Below are 5538 nucleotides of genomic sequence, written 5' to 3'. Positions count from 1 at the left end.
GATCTTTAAGACCAGGGCTGTCTTCCTGGTTCCTGGAAAGCAGCAGATGAACAGTTCTCGAGTCTCCTGAAGACTCCTTGAAAGCAGCTCACACTGTTCCTCTATGAGCAGGTTGATAAATTCATAGCCCAGCTGGTCACTGAGAAGTGATCTAGAGCCCAGTGAAATGACCACCAGGGCCTGCAATAAGTCTTCTATTTCATGCTCATTAGCCAGCCTGTAGGCTTTTGGATAGGGCACTGAGATTTCACTGGGTCTCTGCTGTATGTTGGACAGGTACAGCAGCCTTGGAATGACACATATTTTACCTGTATAGCCACCAATAGTCCCCAGCTTCTGCTTTATATGATGAGCAGTGTTTCGGGCATATTCAAACTCTTGGGTCCTACTGGCATCGGTTAAGATTGTACAGAGGACCAGAGGGCTGTTAACTGCTATTAGGAGAGCGTCACACAGAACATTCTGTTCTTTCTTTAAACCAATATCACTCGCCCAGCTTCTAGAAAGTATTGCAGTTCCCCAAGAACGAGGATAGAACTGCTTCTTCATTAATTCCTCCAGCCCTTCATGATCTGAGAATAGCTTCTTACAGAAGGATTCGGGTTTAAATTGTATCTCTTCCTGTGTCACTGAAAAAGTCAAGGGATAGAAGTAAGTTGCTAGAATTTGCAAAAGCATATCATCCGTTTTCCTGCAATATCATAGGAAGAAATGAGTCGAGTCATGGAATGATGGGTTTCTTTGTTTGCAAAGGAAGCACTGCTCTTCTCAGGCAAGGACTATGAAGTTCCCTTTTTCATTTACTCTCTCGCTCTCTCTACTAGAACACTGCTCAAGTTATGCCTTATTGGTATGGCAGTGCAGGGAATTGAACCTGGAACTTCAGAGTCTCAGGCATGAAAGTCTTTTGCATAATCATTTTGCTGTTTCCCCAGCTCAAAATACCCATTTCTGTAGCACTCACAAGGGAATGCTTCACAGTACAATTTCCTAGCAATTTCTCCTCAACCCCCAGTGGTCTTCAATTAATGTAAGGTAATCCTTCCTGTTAAGGTTTTTCTGTTTGTTTTTGTTATTTGTTTATTTATTTATTTTGTCTGAGGGTATGTGAGTATGATCTGTTGGGGGGGGCTAAGAACTTTGCTTCAAAACAGTGGTTCTGGTGTGGGGGTGGGGGGCAGAATATAAGTCCTGGATAAAGATAACAGAGGACCTAGTGGGGGTTGCATTGCTATGTGGAAAACTGAGAAATGTTATGCATGTACAAACTATTGTATTCACTGTATATTGTAAAACATTAATCTCCCAATAAAGGAAAAAAAAATAAAACAGTGGTTCTTGGCGGTGGGTGCTAGCTCATCCAGCTGAGTACATGCTTTACATACATCAGGACCTAGGCTTGAGTTGCCAGCACCACATGGGAAGCACCATGCATGGCACAAAAGGGAAGTTCCAGGAATGGTGGAGCTGTGATATCTCTCTACTATCTTCACCAAAAGCAGTGGTATTGAGCAAGTCTGAGACCCGCCCCCCCCCCCCCCCAGCACACAAACACAAGCAAACAAAAAGACAGTCATTTTTAGCATTTGGCAATTTTGTCCCTAAGTGACATTTGATATTGTCCAGAATTTTTGTTTGTTTATCTTAGCCAGAGAATATTGCTAACATGCAGTAGGTAGGAACTAGGAATGCTGCGAAATATCCTATAATTCACAGGCACAGGACAGCCCCCCACCCCCAAAACAAAGAATTATCTGTCACAAATGTCAGTCATGCCAAGATTGAGAAACTGCGTCAGAAAAAGAGTCTGGGTATGTGAGTGAGTCTGTGACTCACTTCCTTCTGCATTAGAATGTTCCCTCATGGGGAGTCGGGCAGTAGCGCAGCAGGTTAAACGCAAGTGGCCCAAAGTGCAAGGACCAGCATAAGGATCTTGGTTCGAGCCCTTGGCTCCCCATCTGCAGAGGAGTCGCTTCACAGGCGGTGAAGCAAGTCTGCAGGTGTCTATCTTTCTCTCCCCCTCTTTGTCTTCCCCTCCTCTCTCCATTTCTCTCTGTCCTATCCAACAACTACGACAACAATAACTACAACAATAAAACAACAAGGGCAACAAAAGGGAATAAATAAATAAATAAATGTTAAAAAATTTTTAATTACTTAGAAAAAAGAAAGAATGAAAGTATGTTCTCTCATGGTAGAGACCTAAGGGATTTAGGAGAATTCCTAAATTGTCTCAAATTTGGAGACCACAAGTCCTATGTGACTGGGAGTCACAAAACACACAGACTATAGTGTGGATCTCATGACTGGCAAACAAGAGTCAGTTACATGTGTTATTTTAGTACTATTAGTTATTTTAGTTATTATTATTTTATTGTGTTATTTTAATACTATCTTCTAAGATATACTTTAACCTTAATCTAGGGACAAAAACCTGAAAAAACTGCTTTCAATTCTCGCTGATGTAATTTCAGAAACATTTACCTCAGCATAAATCAAGAAGAAATACCTGGAAACAAACATTGTTGAAGAGTCCTCTTAAACTCCAGAACTTTTATGGGATGTGATGGGCTTCTTAGTGCAGTTGAAGTAGGTGACATGAGGTGAAAGTTGTTATCTGTAATCAAACTCAAATGAGCTAAACAAATACATGTAACATTGTTTTAGAAAAAGAGATAAAGTCAAAGAATATGTGTATTGCTCTTCAAATTGGAGATAAGCAATGAGCATCTTGGCCTTGCCAAGGGCTATGAAGTACTTTCTGTGCTGCAAACATTTCACATATGTGAAGAATGGAAATCTTGGGACTCCTGCAAGCCACGCATCTTCTAAGTCACTGTGGGATTTATCTCAAGATATCCAAGATACTTAACAATGCAAGACCTCATGCTTGCAAGTCCAGCACTCTGCCTACTCACCGTCTTCCAAACCATTGTTGTTATAGTTGTCTAAACCCCTTCTAAGATCTAGATAAAATGAAAAGTGACAGGATGTCTAATTTGGATGTTTCTTCTCTCTCTCTCTCTCTCTCAGATTTAGAGTAAGAGAAAAGAAATGACCCAGTACAATTACTCAACATTTGCTCCAGATTTCTTTTATCAGACTTGGAGCATATTGACCATGGAGGCAAAGTGATAAATTTTGTTTAACCCTGTATGACCCTTATTGATTGATTAGAAATCACCAGGGCTGATTCTGACCAAAACTGTAAGGGAAGTAAAAACACTGGGAGCCAACAACACCACCACCTGAAATATCTACTACAGTTTTTTCCATACATGGTGGTGCACTAAGCCTGATGACTTAAAGTAGTAGCTCTAAATGTTATTAAAATGATTCAAGTGGTCCAGGAGGTGGCGCAGTGGATAAAGCATTGGATTCTCAAGCGTGAGGTCCTAGGTTCAATCCCCAGCAGCACATGTACCAGAGTATGTCTGGTTCTTTCTCTCTCTCTCCTATCATTTCTCATGAATCAATAAATAAAATCTTTAAAAAAATGATTCTAGGTTGTCAACACACACCCCTTGGAAAAAAATGTGAAGGGGGGCCAGGTGCTGGCACACCTGGTTGAGCACACATGTTATAATGTGCAAGGACCCAGGTTCAAGCCCCTGTCCCCACCTGCAGGGGGAAAGCTTTGCAAGTGGTGAAGCAGTACTGCAGGTGTCTCTCTGTCTCTCTCCTTCTCTATCACCTCCTTCCCTCTTGATTTCTGGCTATCTCTATCCAATAAATAAATAAATATTTTTTTAAAAAATTTTAAAAATAAATTAAAAGGTATTGTTCTAATGGTTTTTAAAAAAAAATGTGAAGGGTTGGGGAAATTCATAGTGGTTCTACAAAAGACTTTCCTGCCTGAAGCTCTAATAACCCAGGTTCAATCTTTAGCAGCTCCATAAGCCAGACTGAACAATGCTCTGTTCTCTCTGTCTCTCTCCTTCTTTCTTTATCTTTATATCTCTCTTTCATTTAATTAAATAAATATGAAAAAAGGAAAATAGGAGGGTTGGGCGGTGGCACACCAGGTTAAGCACACAAAAAAAGTATAAGGATCCTGGTTCAAGTGCTCGGCTTCCCACCTGCAGGGGAAGTCACTTCATAAGCTGTGAAACAGGTCTGCACATGTCTCTCTTCCTCTTTCCCCCTCTATCTTCCCCTCCCCTCTCAATTTCTCTCTGTCCCATCCAGTGAAAAATGGGGAAAATGGCTGCCAGAAGCAGCAGATTCATAGTGCTGGAGCCGAACCCCAGCAATAACCCTGGAGGGAACAAAAAGGAAAATAAAAAATAGTGGGGAGTTATTCATAACAATGTTTCTCTAAAATATCACCTGAAGCATAAGACTATTGATGAAGATTTTTAACAAGGATTACCAACTTGTAGTCCTGATGAAAGGGAAATTTTAGTTCATGAGTGAAATCACCAGTTAATTTTTATCTTGCATTTGTTTGTTTTTTACCTGAGCACTGGTCAGCCTCGGCTTATGGTGTTGCTGAAGATTGAATCTGGGACCTTGGAACATCAAGCCTGAGAATCTTTTTTCATAGCCATTATGCTAACTCCCACCCTAGTTCATCCTCTTGAGTCTTTGAAAAGAAAAATATTAGAAAACACAGCCATCTACAGCCATACAACCCTGAACATGCCCGATCTCATCTGATCTCAGAAGCTAAGCAGGACTGGACCTGATTAGTACTTGGATGGGAGAAACTGAAGCCAAAGGAATGACTCAGCTAATGGAGCCCAGAACTTGCATGCTGCTGGTAGTCGCATGGGTGGACTCACAACAGAGGTAAGTCAAACCGGCTTCTCATGTTAACTCCAGTGGCTAACAATAGGAAAAGACATGGGGACCATTTAGCTGCAAACAATGCATATATTGTATAGAAGGCAGGGTTTAAATAGCAGAAGGGAACAAAGGACATTTTTCACATGTGACAACAATGGTGGGTTTTAAAGGTCAGAACCCTCATGGTGAAGGATCTAAGAAATGAAGAGAACTGATAGAGGTAGAGGAGAGTTCAGGAATGATTAGTGGCTATTGAGTAAGAGAGTCAATTAGCTGAAGGTATTTAGAAAAACATGTTAATTATACCAGCAAGGGAGAGGCAGACAGAGAAAAGCCTTTTGGTCAAGGCAGAATATTGATATATGGAGTATATGAGATCAAGGAATGAGGAAATGGAGAGTGGGCCTTACTATTATTCTACTAACAGGGTAGGATGATGAAGAATAGTTTGTATGTGATCAAAGATGGTGAACTTATAGTGAACTTTAAGCAGGCAACCATTTGTTTTGTAACAAGGGCATTAGTTAGGTGTTAGGGGGTATAGGTTTTTGTGATGCTTGAGAGACTGATAAAAGGAAACTGAGTCAGGAAAGCTTTTCCCTCCATGCTCGACCCCTGAAAGGGAGAGGCTGACAGGTGGGGTATCTTTTCAGACCTCCATCTTTATGATGGGAGTTCCCCTATGCTCTTACCATGTTTTCACAATCACCCCACAGCATGCCTGAGGCAAGACTTGCATGTGTGAGTTTC

The sequence above is a fragment of the Erinaceus europaeus genome, chromosome 12, assembly GCF_950295315.1.
Source record: "Erinaceus europaeus chromosome 12, mEriEur2.1, whole genome shotgun sequence".
NCBI classification, from domain to species: Eukaryota; Metazoa; Chordata; class Mammalia; order Eulipotyphla; family Erinaceidae; genus Erinaceus; species Erinaceus europaeus.
This window is presented reverse-complemented; position numbering follows the sequence as displayed.